A 17321-nucleotide genomic window follows, 5' to 3' on the forward strand; every position below is an offset into this window, starting at 1 on the left:
GATAAAAGTCAAGAGTAATGAATAAGAAGATGAGTTTGTTCATGTGAATGAAGGACATTAGAAAACAGCCAGAAGGAGTCAAAAACAACTTCCTGTGCACTTATCCTTGCTGTATGCCCCCCCTCACCCTCCACCTCCTCTCTTTAACTTCCTTTCCGACATTGATGTGAGCAACAAGTGGTGGCACGTGAGACAGGAAGTGGTTCTAAGTAGCAGATCTTTGCATATACTGTATAACAACATGACTTATAGTGGGTCGCCTCACAATAAATCATGATAAATCACCTTATGTGACAGCAACTCTGTTGTTCAACAAGTAACCAAATGACACAATGAGCCACGTAATTCAAGTGAAATATGAATGTCTGTGTCTGTATGATCTTTATTTGTATTATTTTGTTTTTATTTAGATTTTGTACCGTGACAAAACAATCTGTCTGCTTATGTGTTTATTATTTGCATGTCTTCATTTTTCTCTTATGTTTGCTATTGTTGATGGGCTACTGTTTTCTCATTAGTGGCCAACAACATCAGACATAACAGTTTACCTAATGTATTGCTGGCGCCGCGCTAGCAGCTTCCCAGAGGCCAAAGACAATGGAGAAGCAAGAGGATGCACTGAGTAAACTCTGAGAACAATCCATTAGCTATAATGGGACTATTAACATTTCTATGCCAGGTGAAGAGCAAGAGGATGCAGGTTTTTATTTTTATACAGAGAGGGGGGGGGGGACAAACAAGAAGCGAGAGATGACGGAGAACATGACTGAGCAGGATGAACAGCGGTTGCAGTATGACTTAATAGACCTGATGCTTTTAAAGATAAACATCTGCGAAGGAAATTACTGTAAGAAAAAACCACTATCTCACTCTGCTGTCATATACCTCTTAATATTAGAGATGTTATTAACCTGCAGGTAGCATTTTAGAGATTCATCATTAATATTTTCATGTCAAACTTAATATCAGAACAATAATAACAATAAGTTAATGAAAATAGTAAGCTACATTTCCTCTACACTTAATTACAAAGTTAATTTAGAGTGATAAAAAATAAGGAAACAATAGTAAAAAACTAAAATAAAACATATAAAAGTAAAAGATAGAAACAGACAAGAGCCCCTTCTGACATATAGAGACATAAAAATAGTTTTTGAATAAAGATTTGTGTCTGATGTGGTTATGGACCTTGTTAAAAATACTTAAAATGATATCTATAGATGTATGCAAAATATGTCTCCTTTTAAAAGTTTAACTGCTGGACACAACATGTCTCCTGCAGCACGGAAAAGTCCATCCCAGTGTACATGCACCGGAAGCTTCAAGTTTCCACGTCTAGTCTAGAAGCAACTGGCTCCCAGATTAGTTGTGATGTCACAAAATCACCTCCTACGTTCACATCTGAAATTCAGATTTAAGGAGAAGAAACAGAGAAACTTTACCACTTCAGCACATATATATCATTCTGCACAGTGAAGCTCAAACATCCAACTGAAGTAAAAAAAAATCCAACGTAGTGATAATTTGAATAACAGCTTGAGAAAAGCCTTGTCATAAAAAGGAGAGATTTTCTTAAGTCTGATATTTTTAGGCTTGGAGTTGCACAAAAACTCAAACATAGTAATTTTGAGAATGACTATGTTCTCCTTGCCCTTTAACACGGGCCACTGGATTAAAGCTGGCAGAACAAGCAGCTCTGATGTTTACATTAACAATATCTTTCCAAGGTCACATCCCTCACTGCCTCCCCTGACACACACACACACACACACACGCAGGCGGCCAGTAGTCTGGGTTGTACAGTACAGCTCTCATCTTCAAAACCTCAAATTATTTGAAGCTGTGGGGGAGGATAAGCATATCCCAGTGTCCCCACCTGTACTGGTTCATCCTTTCCATCATTCATATTCTGTTTAGTCTGGCTCTTTTTGTCAGTGTTTGCGTCTGCGCTCCCCGCCACGCCTCTGTATTTGGTTTCTCACCATCTTAGCCTCTCTCACCTCTTTGAGCAGTTACATAACACATAAACGCTGCCATTCATTTGCTCAGACCGTTCCTCTCTGCTGATCCAAATCTCCGACCAGTAATGGTTTTTTTCAACTGCTCTACCATTTCCCTGAGATACCAATCTATACCTTCATAATTACAGTTTTTTTTTTTTTTTTTTACAGTGGTCTTGTTATACACCAGATGACAGACGCCTTCATCTCACCCCTGCACTGTTGACTGAAACACACTGTAGCATTTAACGTTGCCACACCAGTTCCCTCTGTAATGAGGCTCAAACCTTTTTCTCACCGGTTTTCTTTTTCTCTGGACTGCAAGGTCATTTTAAGGTTGTCCTTTAAATTGTTGAAGTATTTCCTCCCTCATTTATCTAAATTATCAACATGTTTGTGAGGGGGGAAAAAAAACACAAGGTTTATGTTATACAACACCGTCTCCCTATGGGAACAAATCTGCTTTTTTGGTATTTACGTGCAGGTTCTGGTGACCCTATGCAGCTCCCATTTCATGATTAAGTTTCACACAAAGAGATTGTATAATTCATCTTCTTGTAATAAATCTGCATTCTTTAATATTATTAATTCTACAACATCTGCAATCTAGAAAGATCAGCTAAATTAAATGCAGATTACAAGAAAAGGCGCTGGTTTAAAAGTTTCAGACTAGTTTTTAAGACCTCAGTTTTTACCACATCCTGTATAAAAAATGACATTTACTGTGACTTTGCACAATTACAACACAATATTTTCTCACTTACATCTCATGGTAGTTAGCCGCAGAGATTGTTTTTGGCTCTGTTTGCACAGGTTTTGAAACATTTATTCTGGCCAATAAAACAGTGGTAAATGGAAAAAAATCTGCAACATCATTTCACGTAAGCCATGTCCTGGTTGCTTTGAATAAGCCACAAAGCTTACTGTGAACAGTTTCCATTGGGACTATTTATTCAGTAGAAAGTAGTTCCAATTGGCTCTATTTGCAGAGGTTTTGAGACATTTATTTCTGCCAATAAAACAGTGGTAAATGGAAAAAAATCTGCAACATCATTTTACACAAGCAATGTCCTCATTGCTCTGAATAAGCCACAAACCTTGCTGTGAACAGTTTTCCTTGGTACTGTATATTCGGTAGAAAGTAGTTCCAGATAAGTGTTCATAAAGAGGAAAGTGAGAAAATATATTTCTATTTATTTATTTTGTTAAATGGGTGAAAACACCCTATAAACAAGAACCCATTTAATAAAAGAGCAGCATAAGGGTTAAGGTTTTCCATCTGCATTTTCAAACTGACAAAGAAAAATGTATTTCCAAGAACATGTAATTATTACAAATGTAAAACTTTCCACAATATGCAGTAGAGATGGACCAGATATGTGCACCAGAAGCATTAATGAATTTCCTGCAGATATTTCATTTTTCAGATCCTTCCCCTTCATATCCACCTTTTGATCTTTACTGTTTCATCTTGTTTGCAGCATGCCATGCGTTATATGAAACTAAACCTCCCTGTCACTTTGTCACAAACAGTCGGGCACCAAACAGCAGCAGCAGCAAGGGTGTGGGTGTGTTCAAACACCAATCTAAAGTCATTATTATGCTCTGCCCCATTCATCAAAGAGACAAATCAAGACTGTTGCAAGATCGCACTGCGGTGAATTTAGGTTATGTTGCCCTTTGAAGGTGAGCAGACAGTCATTAGGGCACTGCTGTAAGCCCCGGGAAACAGGCGTACAGTGCTATTTATAGAGCTGTCTCAAAGAGTTCTTCGGAGGACAGGGATGGTCTTTTTTAATGGCGGCCAGCATACACAGTGTCATAATAAAAGTCTGCCAGTATTATCTAATATCATGGATTTGTAATAAAATAGGGCATTTTTGTTATTTAGTGGATCGCATTGACAAAATGAGCTGCGATTTCAGTTTCAGGGGAATTAGGCAACTGTGACTGACGTCTACTGCTGACTGAGGAATTGTCACAGTGCCACTGATGATGCCCTGTAATAATAAATCACATTTTCCATATTTGCAACCCCTTTCCTGTTTCCTTTTTTTTTTTTTTTAGCTCTAGAACAAAGTTTCTCACAAAAAAATGATTTCCCTCCGTCTTTGAGCTGCTCAAGCTGTAAGTAGGTCATGGGACACCGAGAGCATATGAAGTGCCAAAGGTTTCCACACTTCTGTTTTATAACAAGGTATCAAATATACCAGAAGGATGCTCATCACTTTGGCAAAGAATCATCTTTTCTGGTAAATGGGCTGCATTTATATAGCGCATTTCTAGTCTTCCAACCACTCAAAGAACTTTACACTATATGCCAACATTCACCCATTCACACACACATTCATACACCGATGGCAGTGGCCGCCATGCAAGGCCCAACACCTAGAGATCCAACACTCTCCCATGAGCAAACACTTGGCGACAGCGGCAAGGAAAAACCTCCCTTTAACGGGAAGAAACCTCAAGCAGAGCCAGGCTCTAGGTGGGCGGCCATCTGCCTTGACTGGTTGGGCTGAGAGAGAAAGAAGGAGGGGGAGAGAGGAGAGAGAGAGAGAGAGAGGCACAACAACGACAATAATAATAGAAATATGACTAATGAGACAAGCAAGTGTGTATAAGCAAGTGTTTCAACCTTCTGCAAATACATTATGGTCATTCTCTGCTATCTGGCAGTAAAAGCTTTTGTTCCTCTGAATGACTTCTGCTGGGATCCTTGATTGCTTTATGATTTTCCCACAGTGAACGTTTTTCTTGTGCCCTTTCACAAGTATGTGCAGTAACTGAGCCTGTACTATCTTTACATGCTATCTCCTCGTGGGACATTTATTCCCCTTGTCATCCCAGATGTCACCTTTGCCAAATATTGCACGTGGGAGAGGCACACTCATTGCATAACTCAGCCATCAGAACCAAATAAATCATTTTACAACCAAGTGTAATATATAGAACTACATAGACCATTATGGGTTTATTAATATTCTATTCATGTCTCAGTGCTGGTAAAGTTTAACCTTCTGTATAACTCTAACCTGGATCCAGTGTCAGCTTTCTCTTCCTGCAGACACCGGGTACAGTTTCATTAATACCAACTTTGTCCAGTAATGAGCGCTAGGTGATCACCAGTAATCCATTTCACTCAACCCCTCAGCAGTTGAACAACTGGTGTCTGCCGCAGCAGCCGAGGTAAAACGATCAGGCACGTATCATCTGATCCCTGTGATGCACTGATGACCTTTCCAGGATTCCCCTCACTTCTTCCCGTCAACCCCTGAGACCTGGAGTTTATACTGTATAAAAACAAATACATGAATGAATGAAGAGTTCAGGATTAGGATAAGAATGATATATATTTATTGTACTTTGAAACTAAATTCTGGTTACAGAAGTGATTATCGACTGGAAAGAAACAATAAAGAAAATTCAAACCATGGAGCAGATTACATTTAAATTAAATTTAAATTAAGAGGGAATTTAGAATTACATGAAAGAAGATGGAGAAAGTGGTTTAATTATGAAAAACAAACAACTGTCTGAACCAACATGAGACATAATAGCTCTATTTTTTACATTATAGATGAATGTGTGTCAGACATGTGGCATCATCTCATTGTTGTAAATGTAAATGATATTATAAATTGTATTGCGTCTGTCTTTGTTTTTTATGTGTTGTTAGTTTGTTTATATGACATATTGAATGGTGTATTGTTTCTTTTCTTTCTCATTTAAATATATTTGTTTTCATAAAAAGGTCATCTGTGAACTTGAGTGTGCACAAAGAATGTTTTTGTTTCCGTTTTGACAATAAAAAATTCAATTACAGAGGTTCAGGATTATTATGATTAACCTGTTGTATATGTCAGGGTTGTGAGAAACCAGAAACACTAAATTCATTTAGTGATTAAATGTTTTTGTTGAACAGGAATATCTGTGAGATTAATACAATGTGAGTTTGTGTTTATTTATTACCTCTATCCCTCACCTTTGTCTGGCTATGTGAACATTGTGGGGAATAGTGGAGCTAACATCAGGATAGCCCCCAAAAAGCCTGAAATTAGGCTCTGCAACAGGGTACAGAATCAGCAGAAACTGCTGATGCTTCAAGAGAACTTCAGCAATAATCTTTAAAAAAAAGTATTTCCAACAAAAAATCCCCCCAAAACAAAAAGATTGTGACTTTAAATACTGTAACTTGCAACATAACATGGATATGTACAAGGGGTGACCCAAACATTCCTGCAATTGTTAAAAAAAAACAAAACTGTCTTTGAGTAGTATCTTTCTAATCTCTTTCAAAGTACTCTCCTTGAGATGTGATACACCTGTACTTGTTCTTCTCCCATTTCTGGAAACCTTTCTCGCAGTCGTCTTTTGTCACTGTTTCCTCCTGGATTTCTACGGTAGTGAATTGTCTCCCTTTCGATCACAGTTTTAGTTTCATTAAGCTGTAAGCATACACTACTAGAGGCAAATCCGATAACTACATCCTAATCCTGTGCTTTTGATGACTTCTGGGAGTTTTCTGGGTCCCTGCTAGCAGATTGAGCCTATCTCCAGTGCATCTTATGTATTATTATTACATCTGAACCACACCAAGCACCTGTTTTTATATAAATCCCCAAAAGGTCGTTCAGCACGACTTACTGCTGTTCTGAAGGTATTTCCAGAATCCTCAAGGACTCTTCTGTCCATCTGTCATTTAGAAAAATAAATGCTTTAGCTATGTAACACTATGCAAGTGTAACATTGTTGATTCAGTTGAACATGTGTAAGAATGGGACTGGGCCACTGGGACAGGATATGAACAAGTCCCAGATTTCTGTGAAACACCCCTGTTTTATAGTGTCTCTCTCAAACTTTCCATTCATGTTGGTAACAGGCATGCTCCATGAGCCAAACTGAGAGCTTTTTGCTGTTCAGCCAATCTTCAGTGAGTTGGGAAACAAATTAATAAACAAGAAAACAAAATGTGACTGAACTGAATTCTCTTGCAGTCTAGTAAAATGCGTCATAAAAAGTTTCTGGGAAACACTGAAGTCTAAAATTAACTCCACTCCGTTGTTCTCACACTTAAATGATTTGACATTTACATCTAGTGATTCATTAGTGCGCGGTTGTGATGGTAACTATATTTTAACAGCTTTTATTTACTTTTTACAACTTCATTTATGTGTTTTTCAAAGTTTTTCATAAGTGAGCAGTATCTCGAATCCAAAATAATGACTGTTTAGATCAAGCCACAAGGCAATAACAGCTGCAAGCCTTCTGATGAAGGACATTGTGACATTGTTTTGTCACTGCATCCTTCTATTCATGGTTAATCAAAAAGCATTTAAATGCTGACCATCATATTTCAATAAACAAATGATTATCTATTGGTTTGGATGATTTTGCATGGCCTGGAAGTACCAGGGCTTATAGTGGTAATGCTAATGAATTAAACCGAGGGTCATCTTTGATCTGGGTTTTCCCTGTTCTCCTGTACCAATGATTTATTTTGAAATTAAGACTGCAATGGCTGTATTTTGTTTGCTGATGATACTATACTGTATATCCTACCAAGCTTCCTATGAAGTCTGGTAATGGTGAGGTTCACCAATTTAACATATTTTAACCTTAGAGAGTAGCATATGAAAAAAACTGATAGTATGGTGGTGCAAAATCTGGGAAAGTAATGTCACTTTTCAAGTTTTTAATTTGATTACGCATGCACACATTTTCCATTTCATGGAATATTTCAGACATCGTTGATTGTGTGTTTTTGGTTTTCTTTATTAATGTGATACGATTAATCTTCTCAACCCACAGCTTGTTTGGCTCAATTATAAATCTGCAAAGGTACCCTGGTTGCTTTTCAGTTGCTTCTCTTACAGAGTAGTTGCCTACTTGCTGCCCCAAATAGTGGATACACATGTCATTTCAACTGGAACTCTGGGACCTGTATTATTAAAACATACAAAAGCAACTAGTACTGAAATTTTAAGGATTATAATTTTAAAGCTATAATTGTAAAGTGATGAATTTGTAGTTACCAAATATCTCTTATGAGGGGCCGTTAGGGACATTATTCAGAATTACCATGCGTACATATGTACTTTTCCTCACACACAAACATATGAAACCAAACTTGTTCACATACTATACCGAAAACCACACACACATACAAGTGAAATGCTTTTACATACACAACTGAAACACTCTCATTAAAACTACCGAAAAGCTTTCACACATACTAGTAAAATATGCTCATGTACACAGTTAAAATGCTCTCATATAGTATTATGAAAACCTTTTATATAAACTATTGAAAAGCATTCACAGTTACTACTGAAAAAAATAAACGTTACATGATGTCATATTAATATGTTGTAAGAGAGGATTTCAGTATGTTGTAAGAGAGGATTTCAGTTAAACAGGAAGGCGTTTCAGTTGAACTGGAGTGTGATTGAGAAAAGAGAGTGCATGTTGTTCATTCATTAGCGACACTGACGTGTGCTCAATAGCCTGCAAGTAGCCGAGCAAACAAATTAACAACCCATGTAACAACCTTAGCAACAAAGACTATGGAACGGACAGTCAGTCTGATGAGGGAGTAAATGTAACTTTGCAAACAAAGGGTTCAGTGCAGGCTAAAGCACTGGCTTTTGACCTTGAGGGAGCATTTTTACATAAGTTCATTTCAGGTTTTGGACCTTTGACCTGACATGTTTAACATAGACATCTAACATCATCAACAGTAAAGAAAATCACAAAAATCATCTTATGTCCCCTTTAAATTTTTCAGGTGGCCAGTAAATACATATATTCAAGCATATCATGACAAAGCTACTCTCTACTACAGTATACTGCACCTTATAAACTGAACAGGTTAGAAAAAGAGTCTGAAATTAGACCACCATATTCTGCTCAGTGATTCGATGCAATAATCGCCTTGTGATGTTTGTGATATGCTCTTGTAATGTACATTTTTGTTTGCTTACGCACCGCCTTTTTAGATTGTATAATCACTAGCTTGTACTTAGCATGTCATTACACATGTATAACGCAGCAAGTATATCTTGTTCCTTTCGGGGAAAAGGTCATTTTGCAGTCGCTCACGCACACAGAGTCATTCAGGCCCCATAGCACATGAGATACAGAGCATATTTGTGCTGAAGGCAGGGACTGTGATGGATGAGTAGCATGAAAAAACATTTGGAGGAGGAATAATAGAGTTGCAGATCCCTCCTACTACAGCAAAATACTCTGACCCCTGCTGTCCTCTCCCCTGTGCCCACCAGACTTCTCAGACAGACGGGGTCCAAAAATACACAGAGTCCAGATGATTCATTAGGGGCAACTGGATTGGGGACACTGTCTTACGTAATCTGAGTGAGTTACATTACCGACACAAATGATGATAAAGTACAAATCTGTGTTGTTTAATTTATTCATTTGGGACATTTTGGCTCCTAAACCCAACCCACCACTCATAATAATTATGAGGGTTATTATGTCCTGATAACTCAGACAGTGTGCAGTAAAAATGTTGACATGCAGTGGGTACTTACGACATCTCAAGAGGCACAGAGGAAGAATGACAAGAATGATCTGGTAACTATTTCAACTGAGAGTTTTGTTTTCTTTTGGGCTCTCCAGTGTATACTTAAGGAAAGAAATGTCTGCAGCACTCATGGAAGATATAGGCAGGTAGAGTATAGGCTTCAGTGGTTTCAGCTTCATACATCTGGACAGTGTATGTTTGCTGACAGCCGGTTAATTGTATAAATAATGGTTTTACACACATGTTTTATGGAGATATACAAGTGTTTCAGGCAGTTCAGCCCTTTGTGAGACTCTCACTGTGACTAAATGAAATTCCAATGAACTCCACCAGGACACAGATTTGATTTCATCTGTTTTCCTTACGCGGATTACATTATGTAAGGCTTTGCATAATCCCAATTTGTATTTAAACTAGATTTCAGCTCCGATCAAATGGATTACAAAGCGCTAACACAGTTGAGTTGCAGTGCTGTTATCATCTATTTATTTGTTTTAATGATCATCAGTTATCATGATTTATGTGATTTTGTTATTTACATACTGATATGATGTTGCATGTCAATGTTAAACATGGTCAGAGTTCCAAAATATGAGATGCATGTATTAAGCCTGCTCTGAATTCTCCATTTGCAATTCTCCATTTTCTTCTCCATTGAACTGATGTCAGATTGTGCATGCCCTCAAATGACCGTCTGTTGGTAGCCTTTGTTGTTAAGGTTGTTTCATGGGGTGTTTGTGTTGTCCACTTGCATATTTCAAATCAGTTTTTTCTGATCAGAGTTGACATTTTGAGTAAAGAAAGAGAAAAAGAAGTGAAATCCTACTACTATTATTTGTTTATGTTGCCTCAGGAACTGTCAGAAGTCTGTTGAGGGATAGTTTCTGGACGCTGGCCTTTTAGAAACAAGTGGGCTCATCAGGAGGGGGGCTTTAAAGAGACAGGAGCTGAAATGGTCTGTTTCAGACAGAGGATGAACTAAGGGGCTGCACAAAGGACCAGTATAAGATAAATAAGGAGTTTTTTTGAACTGTAAATCATACAAAGATATTCCAGTTGAGCCCAAGAATAAAAATACAGACCTGAAAATGTGCATATGTCCCCTTTAAAAACAGATATCAGTGTTACTGAATATTTGTCTTTGTATTATGCAACTCTGATATTAAGATAAATGAATAATAGTGAGTTTAACTAGAGATAAGCAAGCACAAGCTGACTCTGCAGCGCTGCTCTCACTCTGGCTTTCAGAAACCTGGAAATTTGCCATCTTTTTCCACTGCAACGAATCCACTGGTAGGTGTTGTTAAACACTGCAGCATTGTCTGTATGCCAGACAACTGCTGCTTGTAGAGAGGAGATAAATCATCATGCACACACACATACATACTGTATACATACTGCATAAATAGAAGTACTGTATATACATAAAATGTCCTCCCTCTCTCTCTTTTTCTCAGCTGCTCTGTGATCATCAAAATCTCAAGAGGTAAACACTCCTACATACAGAAGATGATGAATAAGCACTATGAATAGACTCTAATACATCATGTTCTTTAGTGTTGCCATGGAAAGCACGTCTCCTCTGCACAGTTTTGTCACTGTCAAAAGGGACAAGTGGTTCACTGCAAAAGAAGCGAGAGGAGCTCTTTACTATTCACTGGACACATTCACGGAAAATAGGCTGCAGGGCGAGAGGGCCAGAAAACTGGACTCTCAAAAGAAGGCTGAGCCAGAACACAAGGCTGAGAGGGAGACTCGCAAGGTTCATATGCATCTGAATGAGGGGGTAACAAACTGGATTTGAGTTGTGATCCGTGGCAGCAGAGAAAAATGGTCCAGCCAAGAACTATTGATATTCCATTCATGTGCTTTAGTGCTTGTCCCAGGGGGGATTTAAGGTCTCAGCAGATAATTAACACACACCATCACCAAGGAAGCTACACTTTTGAGGTTCACTGACATCATCAACAGGAAGGCACACAACAGCTGAGCACTTTTCACAAATTCCCAATATCTACTGATTTCAAAACACAAATAAAATGTCCATATTTGTTGTTTGTGCTGTGTAAACACTGTGAAAACCAGAATATTAGTATTCAGCTTTCTAAAGCTCCCCTGTGGCATACACCACAAAAGATTAACGGGTTTGACGGATCAAGGTCAATTCACCCTGCTTTTTTCCCCACTTGCTTTTCTGGTTTACTTGAACAAATCAAAATATTAACTGTGTTGGAGTTTAAAACTAGAAAAAAAATCAATGCAATTCTTCAATGCACAAATAGGAAATGAAAAATAATATATCTATAGCTTGACAATGGCTTTACTAAATTGATTTTTAAAAATGTAGACAATTCAGGGAAGATAATCTTGTTTATTCAAGAGCTCAAAACTGAGTTGAATTAAAAAATGATTTGACTATGCAGAGTGTGGTGAATGAGTGTGTTGGAGATGTGGGCAGAATGTTAAAATCCTTTTTGCATTTCATGTCTTTGTTTGCTGGCTTAGCCTGCCTCACACCCAGTGGGCGACAAACGGGTGGCAGGTGGTGATGAGAAGCTGAGAAGAAAAGATGCCGTACCGAATCTGCCAGCTCACAACCTGTATGGACAAAGCTCTGCTACTCGCCATATTCTCATCTTGTTATACACTGCAAATTGAGGGAAATGAAGGGAATTGTGTGTCACTGCAGGCATCCTCTGTGCTTTCACTCAGTCAGGCTTCAGCAGGGAAGCACACAATGGGGAGCTGGCCTTGTTTCCATGCCTCCGAGTTATAGGATGTACAACAGTGTTATTTGAGGGGAGACTTAACGCATGCAGTGTGCACACTGAATCCCCCACAGCCGTTATTTCTGGCTTCCAGCTACCCATCTCCCCTCTAGGTTACTGGCAAGAGAGAGTTCTTACTCCCATAAGAGCCAAGAACCAAACAAGAGTTTGTCTGTCTGCTCCTGCGTGGTTTTTTATGGGACGAAAAAGAGAAAAATACGAGCACACAGCTGTTTCATTCATTCTCAGTTCTTCTTTTATTTTATGTGGACGTGACAATGTTTAAGCAGATGTTGTTCCATCTGTGAGAAAGACTAAAAACCTATTTCCATGATGAGATAAAAATTAGATTTATGTGCATTTTTTTTATTGCAAAACAATTCCTTGAGCCGTCTTGTATTAATGGCCTATTATTTCCTGTGTCACAGTCTATGGTTGGTGTGATAGTCACTGCATGTACAGTATTGAGAGTAATGGTGACCATCAGGGACATGAATTTTTAATGTGCTGCTGATAAATTATGGCTGGGATAAATGAACAACAGGGGAGAACACTGATAACCGCAGGCCATCAGATTCCTGGTATCCCTTCTATAATGTTCAGCCAATGAAATGATGGATTATCCCTTTGGTTGAATTATATTAAGATGGCCACCATTTACATAATTGGCCCTGTGATGATACTGGTCTTATCAAGCTTTATCATTTGTATTCTGCAGGTTCATGAATGTCCATAATTTGTGCCCAGACATTTTTTTTAAATAAGAAGACAGGTTGAGGTTACAAAAACAAACTATGTTGTTTTTAAATTATGTGATACTCAAACAATAGATTTTATCTGGCATATCACTGTTATGTTGAATTATTTTAAGCCATTTGGTCAATTCATAGGACACATAGTGCATTCATATTAATCCACCTTTAAAGGACGGGTTCACAATTTTTCAAGTCTTTCTTAAAACAACAGTCAGGTGCCTGAATGAACAATGAAATAGGTTTTTCTTGCCATAGATATCTACTTGATATGACTAACTCAGACTGCTGAATCCTCATATAAGCTTCAGATACACTTATAAATACATTTTTACACCAAATGTGGATTATGGCCCCCATCACTTACACTGAAAGCACATTTGAAGGGGATTTTTTAGTAGCCTGTATGAACAGGAGGAATGATTACAGCGAGGAAAACCTCTTTCACTGCTCATATGGACACCTGACAGACAGACTTGAAAAACTGTGAACCTTAAAGTGAGCGATCATCTAGTGGTGGTGATAATGTAAAGAACTCAATACAATGTGTTTCCCTTCCCTCCTGCTCTATTTACATAACCTCACAATCATACGACTCTATTTTTAGCATCTATTCTCTGTTATTGCCTATTTTATGCCCTTTGTGTTTCCTGCTCACCGCTGAATCCTAAACCCTTTACGGCTGCGATGACCTAATTTCCTGTCATAGGTTGATAACGTTTCATCATATCTTATCTTCACTGGGCCTGGTATTGTTTCTGTTAACTAACGCTACTAGTTACTCATTTGCGTGTATACCAGTTGCAGCTGGGACATTGTGGTGAAAGGAAATGAGCTGTTGTTTAGGAGACAGAAGGGATTTTCAACTTCCAAACAGCTGTGCCAAGTCACTCTATTTATAGAGCACAATAAATGATAATGAAAACCAAAATATAAAATATAAAATCACAAATATAATTATGAGGATCAAGAGAAAATTAATATATAATAAAATTCATAAAATAAAAACACAGCAGCTTTGCACAGAGAACAAATAAATATTGTAATATAATATAAATATATGACTTCATGATGACTATTAAAAGGCTTAAGAGAAGAGATGGGTTTTAGGATGGGTTTTAAAGCTAGCAATGGAGGGGGAAGATCTAATAACGAATGGAAAACTGACCGTTCACCTCTGAGTGGGAACTTGGAATGAAGAGCAGTGATTGGTCAGCAGATCTGAGGGGTCTGGCGGTAGAACAGGGGAAGGAGAGCTCAGAAAGATAAGCTGGTGCCAGTCCATGTAGTGCCTCAAAGACAAACAAAATAATCTTAAAATCAATTCACCACTGGTAACCAGTGAAGAGAGGCCAGTACTCAAGCAGCTTTGGATACGGTCATAAGGTCATAAATAGTCAATGTCCTTGCTGAACTCTGCAGTATTTTAATATGTTAATCCTCTTTGTTTTTAATAATGGTTAAAAATAAGACATTAGAGCTTTCATCCCCATACTGAGAACATAACACAAAGAGATTGACTAAAATCCAGTGAGAGTGAGAACATGTTGTTCACTAAATTTTAGGCTGAAGGATGTATAATCATGATTTACCATATTTTGGCATCAAAATCACCCTCGTTTTGCTGCATTGAATGTCAGCTGTTAATCTTTCACAGAAATGTTTGATGTACGAATTTCTTCATCGCCATTCTCACTATCTGATCAAATAACATTTGCATGCTTTCTGAAAGGTTTGGTCAGAAATCTTTGGGGAATTCACATAAGTCAAAAAAACCCCGACAAAAAACAGTTCAACCAACAAAATCTGGTTGAAAATGAAATCTCATTAAAATTGTCTGGCCTCAGATATTTAATGGTCCGTGAGCTTGCACTCTCGCAGAATCACATCCAGTGACTGTGCGTTTGCAGTGAGCCTTTGGATTAATTCTGTTGTGTGCTATATTAAGATAATGAGATCTACTTTCTAAGGAACGGCCTTCACACATAACTGAGAATGGGACACTCACCAGCTCTGCGTGTTTTTACAATGGTTTACATTGTTTCTTGTGAAATACTGTGCAGTGAGGGAGCTCTGTGTTGGATCAAGTTAAATTCTCCCAAGTACCATGACAAAGCCTTAGGTGCAAACCACCTCTGAATTAATACAATTAAAGCTACTTTAATTATTGATAAATGCAGACCTTTGTTCATTTGTAATCATCTTAAGGAAAATGGTGGCAGTTTGAGTAGAAAACGGAAGCAGACTTCTGTAATCCCCATAAACCTGAAAACAGAGTTTTGTTGTGACTCAAAATATTAGTCTCTGAAACAACCATTTAGATTGTTAAGGGCAAGAACAAGTTTTCCCTTATTTATTGGATGTTCATTATGTTTATGCACCTTTAATGACATGCTGTTAGAAACTATGCTTGACTGCACTTCGACTCATGTTAGATTTTAACATAAAAAACACGGCTTTAAAGAGTTAAAAGAACTTGGATGAAAATGTCAGCATTTTCAGAGAATTCGGTTAAAAAAAAATGCTCCCAAAAACTCCACAGGACAAAAGGTTTACAAAGACAAATGAAAAATACACACAATAACTAACCTTTTTATATTTTTCCCACAATAATCCGCAATTATTTAATCCCCAAATTTTTCTTTCCTGACAAACAGTTGTGAAAGGACGGCTTTACTCTTTGTCATGCTGTTCACATTTAAATGTTGTTTTTAGTTTCTCTTATTTTGTCCACCCCTATATAGTCTGTACGCTCAGCCAAAGTGTCTCTGCCTGAATCTATAAAGTCTGATGGCCACTCTATACACTGTATGATGTACACACAAATATATGTGTGACCATTATCCTTGAACACCTTTGTGTGTGTGTGTTTTTGTTTTTCTGACAAACCTGTTCCCTTGTGTCTCCATATTTGTACATCAGTTAGTGTTGATATGTGGGTGCCAGACTGATTGTGTCTGGTTGCATAAGGAGGCTTGACGATGGCCCCTTCATGCTTGTCCCAGAGCTCACTGGGGAGGAAGTGTGATGACAATCAGCTGGCCTGGTCTGTCTGTTTTTACTTCAAATGGCTGAGGCATTTGTGTTTGCTTTGCCAACACTGAGACACAGTCAGTATCTGGTTTTTGAACTGGGCAGATAAGGACGCTGTGGTGACATCAGTGTTGTAGGTCATTGAAATGTCATGCAAAAAAAGGCTGCTTTCTCTTAATGAATGGGCCTGTGTGAACGTTTATTAAAATCAAAACTGTTTGTGAAACTGAGCAAAATCAAACGCTGTATATGTCTGGTTAAAATATGAGCCGCTGATTTCTGCCAGAAACATACTCATATAACCCTTGAGTGGTTATGTGAGTCAAAAATGAAAAAAACAACAAAGAAAACAAAAGAAAACAAAAACAATAAGCATCCAAATGTGGAATTCAGGTCAGCATGCTCAGGCATCAGATTTAGGAGCAGCATCTCACATGAGGAACAACACCCAGCCCAACCCAGCTTCCTGATGCCTCTGCGCACTACAGATTGGTAATTATTTGCAATCAACATTATCTACATCCACAAGATCAGAACATATCATCAAAGCAGCAGAGGGGAAACACACACACACACGCACACGCATACACACACACACACACGCACGCACACACAGTACTGTTATATAATTTTTGATGCACCCGATTGACAGCATCCATTCTTGCTTTAATATCCAAGAGATGATTTTACATGGAACAAGAGCAGGATATTCAGTTTGGCCTTGTGTAAAGTGAAAATTATATCTTGCAACGCCCATAATTTTTAATTCCATATAATTTTAATACCATCACTGCCTGGTACGAGATCACGAGCCAGACTCTTTTGGTTTGTGGTTCGGCGATGGTGGAATGAGCTACTCAGCTCCACACGGTCTGCTGACTCACTTGGTGCATTCAACAAATGCCTGAACATTCTCAAGCATTTGCTCTTGTTGTTTATGATATTTCTTATGTTTCTTACTTTAATTAAAGACCCCCCCCTTCCCAAAAAAAACCAACAATTATTTTGTCTAGTGCTTTTTCTCATTGCACCTGTATCTTGTCAGCTACTTGAGAAATTTTACCACTGCTCTGATACTCTAACGATTTACGGTCTTGCCTCGCTTATAAGTCGCTTTGGATAAAAGCATCTGCCGAATGACAAAAAGTAAATGTATAATGTGCTTTGTGAACACAAAGTTGATGAAAGGATGATGCTTAAGACTCGAAACAGGCTATCTGAG

The sequence above is a fragment of the Thunnus thynnus genome, chromosome 21, assembly GCF_963924715.1.
Source record: "Thunnus thynnus chromosome 21, fThuThy2.1, whole genome shotgun sequence".
In the NCBI taxonomy this organism is placed as follows: domain Eukaryota; kingdom Metazoa; phylum Chordata; class Actinopteri; order Scombriformes; family Scombridae; genus Thunnus; species Thunnus thynnus.